General features: G+C 37.7%; 1 long non-coding RNA gene across 1 annotated transcript; it reads left to right on the top strand.

Annotated features, from left to right (window-relative positions):
- The first annotated feature begins 1,970 nt into the window (after positions 1–1,970).
- LOC145790828 (uncharacterized) lies at positions 1,971–12,932 on the top strand. Its single transcript, XR_014330062.1, has 2 exons — positions 1,971–2,299; positions 12,208–12,932. It is a non-coding gene; the product is annotated as an uncharacterized LOC145790828 (long non-coding RNA).
- The last annotated feature ends 3,555 nt before the right edge of the window (positions 12,933–16,487 follow it).

Raw genomic sequence — 16,487 nt, forward strand, 5'->3', positions numbered from 1 at the left:
AATTTTCAAAGAATTGGGTTGGTCCAAAAATATATATGAAATCCTCTAGTTTTCAAAAATAAATTCTCTGGTTTGGACAAATGCCAAGAGTATAACTTGATTTTGGTTGGGAAATAATTTTTATGTTAAAAAAAAGTAATTCTTATTAGATTGCTTTCTTTCTACAAATTGTATATGCAAAAGATGACAAATACATATTAAGGAAAATAACACCATACCACAACAAATCATAAAGAAATAAAAATAATACAAAAAAGTATCTACCTGAACGACAACATGTTACACACTTTAGGAGTACTAGGTATATTCATAAAGAGAGATGTAGCGAAGAATGAAATATGTCTCTGAGCCTCCAAATTTGAGAGTATGTCCATAGCTGTATCTTTGACAGTAAGCAGCAAAAGAAAATCCTTGATCTGCCATCCAAAGATTGACGACTTAATTACATGTATTATGTGTTGCAAGCCTCTGACATGTCTTTTGGTGTGTATATGCACATAAATTTGTCTTATTTACAATATAAATCATAATTTAAATGGCCTGTGAGCTCAAATTTAAATTCATGATTTTGACCCAAATATCAAATCAGGCCCTAGATGCCAGTATTGTAATCAAAACTCCAACGAAGAAATATCATGAAAAGATGTAAATAGAATCATCTGCTCATTCATAAGGCCACTATCTGGTAATGGAAAATGTATAGAATGATTTGGTGCAAATAACTCTGGTTAAATATGGTTGAAAAATTCAGTTTCTTCTACCACTATTTCTTGTTTAGAGTAAAGTGAATCCAATATTCTACATCCATTGCTAATGAATTTTGGTAAATTGAGTACTATAAAATGATGTATATATATATGGTTTTTTGTACGGGAAACTCGTTGCTTGTTCTATCTGCATGTCAGCAGGCTTGTTTCTCCGTGCAGAACTGGACTACTCTCTAGGAACTCGAAGTTTATGCTCTGTTTTAGATTTAGAGAGAGAGAGAGAGAGAGAGAGAGAGAGAGAGAGAGAAATGAGGTTTGATGTGAGAGGGTCAAATTTCTTTGCGATATATGGGTGTGGAGTTGAGGGTCCTTAGACATCATAAAATAATATATTGGATCTCTTCCATTATTAAAAATGGGGGAGGGACTTTAGACTAATTTTCCCTATAAAATTATTTAGGGTAAATTATTAATACATCTTTTGAGATTTATTTGAAATACGAATTATTTCTTATAATTTGAAAAATAACAAATATTTCATTATTTGAATTTTTTATTTAACAGAATTAATTGAAGAAATAAAATTCCTAAATGTTCTCTTATATAATAATAAAATTATTTGAATTATTAACTGAAATATATTTCTGACATAATTAAAAACTATTTATCGACTAAAAATTTATTAATGAAAAGGATCATTTATTATAAAATTAGAAACTTTATAGGACAAAATTAATTTTTAAAATTAGAGAAGATAATTTATATTTTAAACAAAATTCAACTAGTATATTTATAATTTACCCAATTAAATATTTATTATTTATGATTTGTTAGATTTTATTAAAAATTTAGGCACACAGACGACCAAATACAGATCTGAACACAGAAACTATGGGTGTGTTTGGTTTGGTTATGGGAGATAAATTTTCAAAAAAAATCTTGGGGAAAGAGTTTAGAATTTTTTTTGATTTGTTTGGTTGTATATTTTGAAAATAGTTTTGGAGTGTAAGAGTTTGAGATGATTTGATAGTTTGTTGTAGTTGAGTAGATGTGTGTGAGAGAAAAAGTGATTGAGAATGAGAGAAGAGAGAGAAAAAGTGATTGATTGATGTGTAGGAGATAGAAAGTGATTTTGGAAATTTTTTTTCAAAATCACTCAACCAAACAAAATTTTAGAAAGTTTTTTCCAAAATTTGTTTCTCAAAAACAAACCAAACAAGGCCTATGTATTTGGTCATCCGGCCAGTCAACGCTTATCGACCATTGTTATGGTGTCGATCGCAACTGTCATTTTGATCAAAACTTATCAACCGCATGTCATAATATTTTACAATCATCTGACCTATCGTCTGGTGGAACAGTTTCGATATTTAGTTATGTATTTGGTTACTATTGCTGAGATATTTTGGGACACAACCGGTCATCTAGACCCCACACCGTTAACAGCCGGTCACAATCGCTTCCCGCGAAACCCAATATAAAATGGAGTCGTCGAGCTCTGATTCACGCTGGAGACATGATGGTAGTTACAATTCGCTCTAAATCACGAACTCGTCCCTTCGCTTCTCATTGAGCTCTCTCTACTTCCTAGGGTTAGTTTCCAATCTCAATCACATACATCATTTTTTCTCAGGAAAATATAAGACATCTCAAGAAAAGAAAAGAAAAGAAATTTTGCTTTAAATTCTGTTTATGCGATTCTATTTTTCAAATTCCCACTAATTCTATCAATTTCTAAACTCTTGTTCTCTTTGATGGAATATAATTAAAAAAAAAAAGTATGATCCGATCCGACACTGTTTTCTCAGAAAGCGAACAAAATAATATTACATTGATAGTATTTGGTTTTTTCTTTGTTAGGTTATGTTAATTTCTGTTATCTTTGAGCTTATTGGTATTAGCCTTATAGTTTTCATAAATTATTGACCTGATAGTAAAACAAACGGAATTGTGTACTTGTTTTCGTTGGGTTTGTTTGATTTGTGGTATGTTTGTGACTATGTGTTTGAATTCTGTCGTACTTGATTGTCCAGTTTGATGTAATTCTCGGAAAATTCTATCTACCAAACTCATATACCCCAGTTATGAAAATCTATAGTTTTAGTCATGAATCACATTGGTGCTTTGTTATGAGATTTTGTGGTGTTTTTGATTATGACCCAAATTAGTTTCGGCGACGAGACTTTGTGGCGTTTGGTTATGAATTGAAGTGGCTTTGGTTACAGGGCTTTGTGGCGTTTTATTATGAACACAAGTGACCTTGGTTATGATGCTTTTGTGGTGTTTTTGTTATGAACCAATTTGGTTTTATTATGACTTAAATTTGTGGAAGTTTGAACTATTGTGGCTGAAGTTTTTAGGTTTATGTCATATGCACCTTTTGGGGTTTGTGCATAGTAGCACTTCCCAATTTGTAATGATTGACAAAATAACATTTTAATGATTGTAGTTCCATTTTTTGTTGACATAATTCACGAATCACGGCAAGTTTGGAATTGAATATCTGTCTTTGCATTTATCTTATTCTTATTGGTTTTTTGGTTTGAATTCTATTGTTATAGTTGAATTGAATGAGCAGGATAATAATAAGTATTTTTTTTTTCTTTTTTGTTTTGATAAAAAAATAAATTTTTGTGTTTGTTTCTGTGTTACCAAAAAACGTTAATCTCCTAGCAAATTACATATTGATATGCACGTTTCGAATTGTGAGAATAATATTAGTATAGTATATATTATGTGAATATTGTTTTCTATTTAGGATTGGTTTAGGTTTATTCAGAATTGGTTTAGGTTTATTCTTATTTCCCATTTAGGATTAGTGTTCTATATCTATTAGAATTCTATATCAGTGATGTATTCGTTTAGAATTATTGATTTAGTGTTCTATATAAATGATGTATTCTTTGATCAGTAAATACAATTGAATATACATAAATTCTTAAGAATTTTTACATGGTATCAAAGCCATGTTCGAAACCTTAACCTTTTATTTCTGGTTCGTCGTTTCCCTCTCTGGTTCACAATCAATCGAAGCTCCGTGCTTCGTGGGTTGTATGGTTCCCTCTTGTCGAAGGACTCCCCTCTGATGTGGTTTGCCTTTTCTTTCTGGTCAACCCATCTGTTCGACGTCTTAGTTGTGCTTTGATTCCTCTTCTCTTCGTGACTTTTTCTCTCTGACTCACGGCTATCTCTGATTGTGGTTTTTTCTGGTTTGCTGATTCGTCTTCTCTGGTTTGCGACTTGCATCACTCTGTGCTCGTCGCATTTGCTAGTTGCCTCAGCGCTTCTTGTTCTTTGCTTGTGACTCACGAGTGATTGATCTCTTGTTGGAGTTACGACATTAGTTCTTCGACTTCATCTTCGTTAGTTGCTGGAATTGCGACATTAGTCGCACCTGTCAGAGTCATGACCTACATCATGACATCTCTCTCTCTCTTGTTCTGAGTTTGGTGGACCTAGGTGTTTTTCTTTGGCTGACCACTGTTCTCTTCTATTCTTGTTTGGACCAAACAAGTTTTTTGATATTACATTGTTACCCCTATCAGCTTTCAGTTTATTACGGTTCTTTATTTTTATTTTTTTGGTTCATTATGATGATGACGGGTTCAGTTTCTATAAAGCCCAAGAAGGGGCTCCTTGCTTTAGATGAGTGTGCCTTCTGCCATCAGAGGGGCCATTGAAAGTATCATTGTCCCAAGAAAGGATGTCTGTCTGGCGTGTATTCTCAGTAGTCTCGAACCCAGTTTTGGCATTTTTCTTCGAGTATTTTTCAGGCTTCTGCCGGTTCTACTGCATCTGTTCCAACTCCTAATCCTGACTTGGCTTCCTTAAGTGCTTAGATTAGTCAGCTTCAGCATACATTGTTACCTTCCAGCCTCTTTGTCTGCCTCCATTGTTTCTTCTCTTCATTCAGGTTTGCTTAAGTCTTTTTCAAGATCGGATGTTCAAGCAACAGATTAAGACTGACCGTAGAGTTGGAGACCTCTATGTGGTAGAGAGCTTGCATCTGCTTTTTTTTTTTCTTTTCAGTTAGATTCTCTGTCAAGTCCTTTCTATTTGTGGCATTCCAGGTTAGGACATTTGTCTTCTGACCGTTTACGGTCTTTAGCTTAGTCAGGTATATTGGGTAAAGTTTCTCCTAGTCAATTAACCGAGTGTCGGGGGTGTAAACTTGCCAAAATGACAGCCTTACCTTTCCGTAAAAGCACTTCTATATCTGCTATACCGTTTTCTTTAGTTCATACTAATGTCTGGGGCCCTTCTCCTGTTCTCACCAAAGGGGATTTTGCATACTATGTGTCATTTGTTGATGACTGTACCCGTTACACTTGGGTTTATCTTATGACTCATAAGTCCGATTTCTATCAAGTATACTGTACCTTTCAATCTACGATTACTACTCAGTTTGGGTCTACAATTAAAGTGTTATGGTTTGACTTGGGTGGGGAATATTTTAAAAATGACTTCTGTGAGTATTTAGCTAATTTGGGTACCATTCACCAAACTTCCAGTACAGATACACCTGCCCAAAATGGTCGAGTCGAGCGTAAACACCGTCATCTCCTTGAGACAGCTAAGCCTCTTATTCTCTTTGCCTCAGTTCCGGCTTCATTCTGGGGGGAGGCAGTTCTTACTACTATTTTTCTTCTCAACCGCATGCCTACTCCCCTTCTTTCTAGTCGGTCTCCTTATGAGGCTTTGTTTTCCCAAATTCCTAACTACTCCATTTTTCGTGTGTTTGGGTCTACCTATTTTGTCCTTCTTCCCCGCAAAGATAGGACCAAACTTAGTGGCCGGTCTGTCCTCTTTGTCATTTTGGGTTATAGTCCTACTCAGAAAGGCTATCGGTGTTATGAACTTGTTTCCCGTCATCTTTATGTCTCCTGTCATGTTTCTTTTCTCAAACGTCTACCTTACTTTTAGGTTTCTCCTTTCACCGCCCCAGTTTCCAAAGAGGATTTGGTTCATATTGATCCGTTTCCTTCTGAGGTCCCGTCTAATGAGTACATCTCCACAGTTCCTCCTGAGCTTGTTCTATCTTCTCTTCCTGCTTCACCTCTGGCTGCTACTCCTCTTTCAGTTTATTCTCCTCCTCCGTTGTTAGTTTATTCTCATCGCAAGGCTCCTTCTCCACCGGTTGTCTCTGCCCCTACTATTGATCCTCCTGCTTCTGACGACTTTGATCCTCCTGCTTCTAATGACTTTGATCCTGTTGCACACTGATATCCTACTCGAGCATGTCATCCTCCAAATAGGTTGGATTGGTCTAATACACATTTTTCTGCTTTCTACCATACTTTTTTGTCTGCTATTCACTCTTTTTCAGAACCTCAATTTTACAAGGAGGCTTGTTAAGATCCTCATTAGGTTCAAGTTATGGAGGATGAGTTGTCTACTTTACGAAAAATTAGTACTTGGGAGTTGGTTCCTTTGCCTGTTGGTAAGAATCTGGTTGGTTGCAAATGGGTTTACAATGTCAAGACTCATTCTGATGGTTCTCTTGAGCGCTACAAATCTCGTCTGGATGCCAAAGGTTTCTCACAGGAGTATGGTATTGATTATGAGGAGACCTTTGCTCCTATTGCCAAGATGATTATTGTCTGTACTTTAATATTTGTCGCTGTTGTTTGTTCTTGGCCTCTTTATCAGATAGATGTTAAGAATGCTTTTCTTAATGGCCATCTCATTGAGGAGATTTACATGTGTCCTTCTCTTGGCCTTCACCATTATTCTGGATAGGTTTGTCGCCTTCGGCGTGCTTTGTATGGTTTGAAGCAGTCTCCACGTGCTTGGTATGATCGCTTTCAGACTGCTGTTACTGAGTTTGGGTTTCATCCTTGTGTCCAGGACTCTGCTTTATTTCTTCTCCATACCTCTGTTGGATTTGTTGCGTTATTACTGTATGTGGATGATATGATCATCACTGGTTTTGACTCTTCTACTATATCTAAGGTCAAACAACATCTTTTCTGCACCTTTGAAATGAAAGATCTGGGCCCATTGTGATATTTTCTTGGTATTGAGGCAGCTTCTTCTCCCAAGGGCTACTTTCTTTCTCAGGCCAAGTATGCCAATGAGGTTATTCATCGTGCCGGTCTTCCAGACACTAAAATTTTTGATACCTGTCATGACCTAAACTCGCCCCTATAGGTTTAGCATTGTAACCGGCCAGTAATCCTTGGATTACCGAAGGCCTCTGAACAGACTAACAAGATTAAGGGGCTAGTGGAAGAAAATACATGAATATAGTTGTCCAATGAGCTGTGCTGACTTATATGAAACGGAATATTTAAAAACTTGATATACATAGTCAAAAGTTAATCATACATTATACCCACACACATTAAAGTATCTGAAGTACAGCCAACAGAATTACATCAAGTCATAAATATACGCAGAACCAATAGAACTTGAACATAGGACATTTCGGGAACCTCCACGTAAGGCATAAAGGTTGGCGGATAACAGGACACAGATCCAGACAAAAGCCTTCAGGCTCGATCTCCAGAATGCTCACCTATAAACATATATATACAAACAACGAGCCAAAGCCCAGTGAATAACATTAAGGTAAAGGGGTTAGTGAACGAAATCCGAACATATCATAAGCAGAAAATAGATCATAGCATAATCATTCTCATATCAGAACATAATAATGGTACATTCCATAGAACACATTACAGAACGTCTTCCGACTAGAGTAACCGGTTCCGGATACCGATTAAACACATATCACCACAATGAAGTGGCTAACTGTAGACACCCCATTTTTGACCGTCCTCGAGACTTGGTTGTGCTTGCAGGTACACCCAACAACTAGTTTGATTGCTCGCTGAGTACTCGACTGTCGCGGCGGAACGTCACCGGTTCGAGCTTCCCGGACCCTGTATCCTTTCTGCCCCATTTTTGGACCTTGACTAGGTCCTTTCAGAGTGGACCCTATGGTGCACTGCCGGCCATGGCTTTGCTTCTGCTGGCCATTGATGAGGCCCTGCCGGCCATCAATGAGCCACTGCTGGTCATTGATGATGGCCGGCACCCCCCTGTCTCAGCTGGTTTTCCTCCAGATCTTTTGAGCCAGCTGGATTTTTGTTTGCTCCCCTCCATACACGTGTATGGAGGGATGAAGCCCTTGCAAAGCTTCTTGAAGAAGCTTTAGCTTTTCATCCTTCTATATAAGGAGGATGCCATCCTCTTTGACTGGGGGTCAGCCATTTTTGAAGAGGAAAAACTCCCTTTCTCTCTATATTGCTTGAGTTTAGTGCTTAGAAATTGGATTTCCTTGCACTTTTACACTACAACACATAGAGACACACCACCACCATTGAACCAAGCTTCTTGGGAGGTCTTCTTGAGGTCTAAAAGCAAGCTTCCACCCCCTAAAATTGCTGGTTTCAAAGAGGGTCTTCAAGGGTGAGCATTTCTCCAATTTTTGCACTTTCTTGCACCTTGCTTTAGCCCTCTTTGCATATTGATTTAGGCTTTGCTTATAACTGGAAAAAGTCTTGTTTTTAAGTGAATTTTAAGTTTGGTTAAGGTCATTTTGCTGTTTGGGGTGTGTAGCCCCCTTGCATGCTTTGTTTGGCTTTGTTTTAAGCCATATCTTGAGGCCTCCGAGCTAGCCTTGGTTTGGCCTTCCTACCACTGAAATCCAGTGGGATTTTGGTGGTAGAGGTGTGGTTTTGAGGTCCTAAATCAGAGGGGGTAGTCCCCTCTCTTTGTGTTCCTCTCTGCTTGTATTTTGGCCTTCCAAAGGACCATCCCTCTATGCATTTTTGAGGCTTGGTTCAGGCCTATTTTTGTGACTTCTAGGACCTGCCTTGGCCCTGTCCATGGCTGGTTTGGTTATGTCTTGCTTGCATCTAGCATGTGTAGTGTAACTCCATCCATAGCTTATCAAAGTAGCATGTGTGTTTGGCTTTTGTTGAGTCCATTTCAGTCCATTTTTGGTGATGTTTTACCATGCCATGAACTTGTTTTGGGTTGGTTTTGTTACTCCATGCTTGCATGATGCACTTGTAGTGTAAATCTCCTAAACTAGCTTCATATGATCCATGCCATGCCATGTCATTTTAGCTTGTTTGGTTTACATTCCAGCATGTATTTGGTCATCATTTGGCATGTTATGACCCTATCCATAGTTGGTTTAATCATCCTTTGCATGCTCCATATAGGTGTAGAGCAAATCTTATTTACTAGCCATTTGTGCATGATGTTTTGACTCATCATACTAGCATATTTTGGCTTTACTCAAACTTGATTTTATGCTTATTTTGAAGTGTTCTAGGACTGTTTTAGGCTGCCATGTCCATACCACTCATGCTTTGTATAGCTATAGTGTAAATGCTTAGGCTAGTCTTGGGTTTTGAGGCCCCTACCATGCCATACATGTGAGGTTTGCATACTTTTCCCTCATTCCATATGCTATTTTAGTCCTTGAAATGTTGTCATATACTTTCATTTGACATGCCTTGAATGCTTTGTATAGCTTGTGCTTTATGCCTCAAGAATGGACTTTTGCGCATGCCACTTAGCCTAAGTCTTTGGCTCATCATTTCAGTACATTTTGGGTCCTAATATACCATGATGTAACTCTATTTTTGGTTGTCCAAGTCATGCCATGATTGGTTCTCATAGGTGTAGTGCATTGCCTCTTTTGTAGCCTTGCATGTCCTTTGTTTTAGCATTGTATGCTAGCTTGCTTTGGCTTACTTCCTTGCATGTTTTAGTCTCATATCAACATGTACTAGGATTGTTTTGGGTTGCCCTTGCCATATCCTTCAAGTCATCTACAACCTCAAAGACCCACTTCTCTTGCTAATTTTATGAAATTGGCTCAAAGATGAGTTGAAATCATGATGCATGGAAGTTAGCTGCAAAAAATATGCTCAATACTCTTACCTAGAGCTTTGATTTTTAGAAATGAGAGATGAATCTTCCTAGCCTCCTTCCTCTTCTTCAAACCCTGAGCCTTCTCACTCTCTCTGAGGCCAACTCTCTCTCTCTCTCCCTCTCTAGCTTGAATTCTCTCAGAATAAAGAATCAAATAAGTAAAATGTAAACATTCCCTCACTCAAGCTGAAAACACACGTACACACACCTCACTTCTCCTTTAAAATGCCCACGTGGTTATGTATGCAAGGCTCCAACACACACAAAGGTTGCGATCCCCTACACTCAACATCACCAAGGCCTTAGCACACCATACTCTTAATCACATCTTGGATTATTAATAGGATTAGATTAGGTACCAATCATGCATCAATTAAATCAAACCTAAGTAACTTTAATTTATTCAGGTTAGCACGAAAGTCAATTAATCCAAAATAGTTCCCATCAAGGCTCAATTTAATCACAAGCGATTTTTACTAAACTGAATCAATTTTTAATAAAATATGCCATAGCATTCTAAAAATTCCAAATAACATATTAGTGCAACTAATTCCGAATTCGGATGCCGATAAAGCTTTCAATTTACATATTAAAGTGGAATTCCAAACAGATATTTCTACAAGTAACAGATAGAAAGCCAACTATTGTGCAAATTACATAATAAACCAAAATTTATTTTAATCGTCTCATTAACATCCTTAATTACCGATTAGTGGCTAATTATGGATTGGGGTTATTACAATACCCCTATTGAGCTTAATGTAAATCTCAACACTACTGATGGTGTTCTTTTGGATGATCCTCCTCTATATCGAGAGCTTGTGAGTTGCTTAGTCTATCTGATGGTTACTGGTCCTGATCTTGCTTATGTTGTTCATGTGGTTAGGCAATTTGTCTCTACTTCTCGCTCCATACATTGGGTTGCCTTGGTTCGGATTCTTCACTGTCTCTGAGGTACTATCTTTCAGGGTTTACTATTGTCTTTTACTTCCTCTCTGGATTTGGTGGCCTATACTGATTCTGATTGGGTTGGTGATGTTATTGATCGCAAGTCCACGCTTGGTTTCTGTATGTTCTTGGCGATTCCTTGATCTCTTGGAAAAGCAAGAAACAAACTGTTGTTGCTCGCTTTACTGCCGAAGTTGAGTATCGTGCTATGGCTCATGCTACTACTGAAGTTGTCAGGCTTTATTGTTTTCTTTCTGACTTGGGCATCCCTTAGTCTTCCCCGACCTCTCTCTATTGTGACAACCACAGTACTATTTAGATTGCACATAACACTGTCTTCCATAAGCGAACCAAGTATATTGAGATTGATTGTCACTTTGTTCGTTAGCATCTGCAGTCTGCAGTCTGCCTCTATCTAGCTTCCTTTCGTCTCTTCGGCTCTGCAGCTTGCTGACTTCTTTACTAAGACTCAAACCACTGCTCGGTTTCGGTTTTAGTTTCTTCTTGGCAAACTCTTAGTGTTTTCTGCCCAAATATCTTGAGTTTGAGCGGGGGTGTGAGAATAATATTAGTATAGTATATATTATGTGAATATTGTTTTCTATTTAGGATTGGTCTATGTTTATTCTTGTTTCCTATTTAGGATTAGTGTTCTATATCTATTAGAATTCTATATCAGTGATGTATCCGTTTATGATTAGAATTTAGTGTTCTATATAAGTGATGTATTCTTTGTTCAGTAAATACAATTGAATACAAAGAAATTCTTCAGAATTTTTATGAACATGGTACACTTTTGTTCTAAAACAGTAAATTTAGTGATCTGAAGCGATCTCAAGCGATCCCAAAGTTTTTTTCAATATATTTCCTTAAATGTTACCATAGGAGGGGGAAAAAATAAAATACAATGAATTAAAATCTAAGGTGAGTTAAGTTTTGACAAGACAAAAACATCAAAAATGAAAAAAAATTATGAGATGCCTAATAGTTAAATGAAAATTGCTTTAGAGATATCTCAAATTCTTAAGGATAATTTATACAAGTCTACTCTTATCATATCACATTTTAGAGTATGTGGCGTATCATGTTTCCATTCTCGTTTCACATACTGGAATGATCCACATTCTAGGTAACATAGGTTTGTTTTACTAGTCCTCTTGTCAGCTACCTAATTGTAAGATTATGTTATTATGGAGCAATTCATTTTTTTTTTTTTTAAATTCTCTAAGTTGCTCTCTAAAGGATAATGGCATGTCTTTTGTTGTTGAGACAATTTTTTTGTTAGATATAGTTGAAGTAAGATCTTTAAATGCATTGGTTTTTGCTTCAAGTCCATGTAGATATAATATTTAAAGATCAACGATTTTATTTAAGATTGGAATTTGATTTAAGATTCTGGTTTATGTTGTGATTTTTGACGTCGCAAGTAGGTCGTTTACAGTTTGATTGACAGTTATAAATAGCTGAATATAGTTCCTTGTTAAAATTTAGCTTTATCATATATAAAACCAGTAATCCTTTGTTTGTGTGTTTTCCTTTCATATTTCTAATCCCTACCCAAATCCATGATCCAAGCACAGTGTAATGGGAATATAATTATTGGGTCTTCTTTTTGGAAACTTTAAGTTGATTACTCTATGTACGAAACTGTCAATTTCAGGAGGCCAGGAGTTAAAGAGAAGCCAGAGTGTTAGCCCAAGTCTTGTATATGCATTTTTCTATTGTTCATTCCACAATGTAGCAGAGGCAACAAAAATGCCAGCGAGCACAGCAACAGAACCAGAAGTCAGCCTCTCCTGTTGAAGCCAGCCTCTCCCATTGAAGCAAGCCAAGCTTTTCTTCCCACTGATGCACGAGTACATGCTTCATTCACTCAAGGATCCCATAATTTATCCTATGTGCAGAAGAAACTCCATATGTGAGAGGGAGACTTATGACTTGATAATGGGCCGAGCCAGTTTGGGCTGGAGTCTGGGTCTTTACTTGGTCAAATATAGGGAGCATGCAGGACCAAAAATGTAGTTCGGTCGAGTTCGTGCTCAAAAGAAACAAGCCCACACGATCGAGTGAGTTTTGAGCACGGTCAGGCGCGTGGCGCGTGTTAGGGGGTGAGATATCGGCCCAGTCCTATGTAGTGTGTTTGAGGTACTAGTGTGGCTTGGAGATGTACGTCGTGCAAGTCAGATGGAGTTCTGTAGCTCGCCTTTTTCGCGCCCCCTTTCGGAAACTCGAAAAGAAAGCCCTATAGTTCAGACTCCGATGGTTCTGAATCTAATTTCGCAAATGTAATGTAAAACTAATAAACACTAAAGAGTCCAAATCCAGCAAACTGTTTTGGAAAATTGATTTTGAATTAGAAAGTATCAAAATTGGACTGCTTTGCCAGATACAGAGTGGCCACCTAAATATTTTATTTTGGGGAAATTTAGGAAACCCATGATTCATGCCAAAGGCCACGTGTCCGTCATCACCAAAGTTACCTCGGCTCGGGAACTTAGGTATAAGAGGGGAAGGTCATGAATTGAGCACCCCTGCTCGCCTGACCAAAGATCGGTCTCTACTAATCATGATATGATTTTTTATAAACATTATGTGCTCTTGTTCCGGTTATTAATCTAGCTTGACTATGTGATGCGCACAAACAAGTATAGACTAGTTTGTTCTAGTTGGAATAATTCAACTCATGTTTGTTTGTGAAAATGGTTTGAATTTACTACCTCAAATGGCTTAAAAGTTTGCGAATTTGCCACCAAACATAGTGGACTTAAAACATGATTTGCTACTCAACAAAGTGGGCTTAAAACACACATTTGTTGAATCGTTCCAATTCAAACAACAAGCCTTCATCCACAAGCATTCAAGCAGTTTATCATTTAAGCACATAGCCTCATGGCAAGCATGCTAAACATGGCAACATTCACATTCATGCAAGTATGCTAAAGCGTAAAACTCACCTAGTACTCTAAGCTAAGAAAATATGAGTTAGAAAAATATGCATAATTCCTAACTATTCAATTATGACTAATGCAACACATGCAATGAATGTAATTTTATAGACTCGGCTACTAAGCATGGCATATGAGGCAATTTAAACAACATGCAGTTAAACACGTATTCAAAGAATTATTTGAAATTGCAATGCAGTTTGAATAATGCGCCGAGCTTCGATGCATGCAATACGAATGAATGGATGCAAGCATAAGGCATAAGGTATGCTAATTGAAACATGTCCCTAATCTAACCATCAAAAGCCGGTAAATAAAAGGGAGAAAGACGTGAAGTTGGAAGACATACACATACGCACGCACACTTATTACAACATTATGCCCTCGCGAAGGAGGGTCTGAATGAATAAAAGCTAACTAGCTAACTAAACTAAGCTAATTATTACAACACTTTAAATGAATTAACTAACTATTCTAAGCTAATTAAGTAAAATAATTAAATAATTAACTATCTAAGTTAATTAAATATTACAAAGCAAATTAATTACAACATGAATTAAGTAACTAATCTACCTAAATAGTTACAAGATTTGCATGTATTAGCTACAACTAATTAATTAAGCAAATTAACTAAAATGGCCTCGGGAAACGAGGGATGCATGCATGCTCAATTTCCACCCGAAGAACATCCTCTGTTTGCCCCCGGATGCTTCTGTTTGCACAACCCTTGCACCATTTCGTTCTCCAGATCAACTCTGTTATGCCTCACAAGCACATTGCTCAAAATTCATTGGTGGCCGGTAGGTCAGAAATGGTGGCCGGTCGGCCACCATTGAGGGGTTGCTGTCCATCACTGGTGGCCAGCAGGCTAGTAACAGTGGTCTGCAGGCCACTGATGATACACCACTTTTTGCTGCAACAGAGAGCACACAGGGCAAAGAAAGGGTATTCTCACAGGTTGTTTGTACTGTGTATCACCCTTTATAATCAAAGCAAGCTCAAAAGAGTGATGCACTTGGCCCTCAAACCATCAATCAAGCAATTTCCATGCATGATGGCTAAAGGACCAATTTTGTACAAGTTCAATGAATGTGAAATAAGACTCAAATGCCATCACCCTATCATGCATAATCAAGGGCAACAGAGACCTATGAAAGTGGCACATTTCATCACTTTTGAGTGTGAAATGTCCCATTTTCCTTGTGTTCAAATTAGCGTCTGATTTGAACACATGCAATGCAACACAAAGAAGTGCTTATCTTGCCACTTTTACTTGCCAATTTTGTTTACACATTTTAGTTACCAAATCATTCTTTAATCAATTAGTCCATTTGGTAAGCGTCCTCTAAGATGAAAGAAGTGTCAACCAAGGGATAATGTAAGGCAAGAGAGAGATCATGCTGTTGATAATGAACCCTCAAAGAGGATTAAACCATTAGGCATGACCTCAATCTCAAGCTTAAAGGATTCCAAGCTTGAAATAACCCTCAAAAGGAAATAAAAGAGTGAAGCAAAGATGGAGGTTGCAGAGTTTATAGTGCTGAAATAGAGTGAAAAACAACACCAAAAGATTCTATCAACTCAAACAAGAGGTGTCTAAGACCCTAAAACACCAACTTGTGAGGACTATTACACTACAACCATGCAAAACAAGACTCCAATGAACTAACTAGCCCAAAACAGAGCTAAAGCAGGCTATTTCAGCGGCTAAAACATGCTGGACTTGAGTTAAGTTAAGCTAGAAAAACATGCTAACATATGAAGCTAATTAAGCATGCAAACAAGACACAAGGAGGGGAGGCTAACCCTTCCAAATTTGGATTTCAAAATAAGTTTTTTACCACTAAAAAATCTCTGAAATTCAGTAGTTAAAAGGCCCAAAAAAGTTGGTTTGAAAGTGGTGAACAAAGATACAAAACCTTTACAAGCAAAGAAGTAAGAAGGGTGAAAAGACCCCTAACTGAAAATGGCCTCAAACCACCACCTTTAGGTCATAAATATAGTGGTTTTTATAGTTCAAAATCAGCCCAAAAACAATTGAAAGAGATGGAAGAACAAGTATGAAAAACAAATGTAAAAGGGGAGTGGTATCTCTTGAAACAAGCAACAATTTTAGGCACAAATTTAAGTCAAAAACACCTTCTAAAGCTCCAAGGAGGCTTCTAAGGACCTCAGCTCAAAGATGATCAAGTTTGATTAAGGAAGTGTATGTCAAAGTATAAGACTTGTGACTAAATGTATACAAAATTGCAAGAGAGAGAGAGAGAGAGAGAGAGAGAGAGAGAGAATTTTGCTCCAAAATTTTCTAACCCTCTACAATGGGGGAAAAGGTCCCATATTTATAGAAAAAGAAGCTTTTGGTTGAGTTATATCAGTCCATACACGTGTATGGTGATCAAGCCCATTGTGCCAACAGTTGGAACAACTGTCAAGAAAATATCTACAAAAAGGCATCAATGGCCGGCAGACCACTAATATGGCCGGCCGTCCATAGTGATGGCTGGTAGCCTCAATTGGTGGCCGGCAGCCACCAAGGGCTGCAGGCTTGAAGATTTTGGTCCAAAACAGGGCACAAAATGGGTGGAGTTTGAAGGCTCAAAGACAGGGCATTCCGTCGAGGATTTCGGGCACCAAAACAAGCACAAATAGTCACAATCATCAAGTGTAAAAACGATGACATTCAAGTCTTGAGGACGGTCAAAAATGGGGTGTTTACAGTTGCTCCTCTTTGACAGAACTCGGAAGTCATGAAATGACGTGGGTGAATGTCAAAGCCCAGAGACGACCCATTTTTGACAAGGCCGAAGACATGAACAAACAAACAAGTCAAAAACAAATGGTTGCGTTCGCAGGCTACCTACGTATCCCTTTGCAAGGAATCAAACCAGCGTAGTTCTGGGGCAAGATGCAAACAAGGCAAGAACATAACTTATGATCATGCAATGAGGTTGTAATGAAACATTTAAATGCAAATGCAATACAATGAAAATGCCAT

The sequence above is a fragment of the Camellia sinensis genome, chromosome 5 (assembly GCF_055761805.1).
Source record: "Camellia sinensis isolate YWXY chromosome 5, ASM5576180v1, whole genome shotgun sequence".
Classification (NCBI taxonomy): Eukaryota; Viridiplantae; Streptophyta; class Magnoliopsida; order Ericales; family Theaceae; genus Camellia; species Camellia sinensis.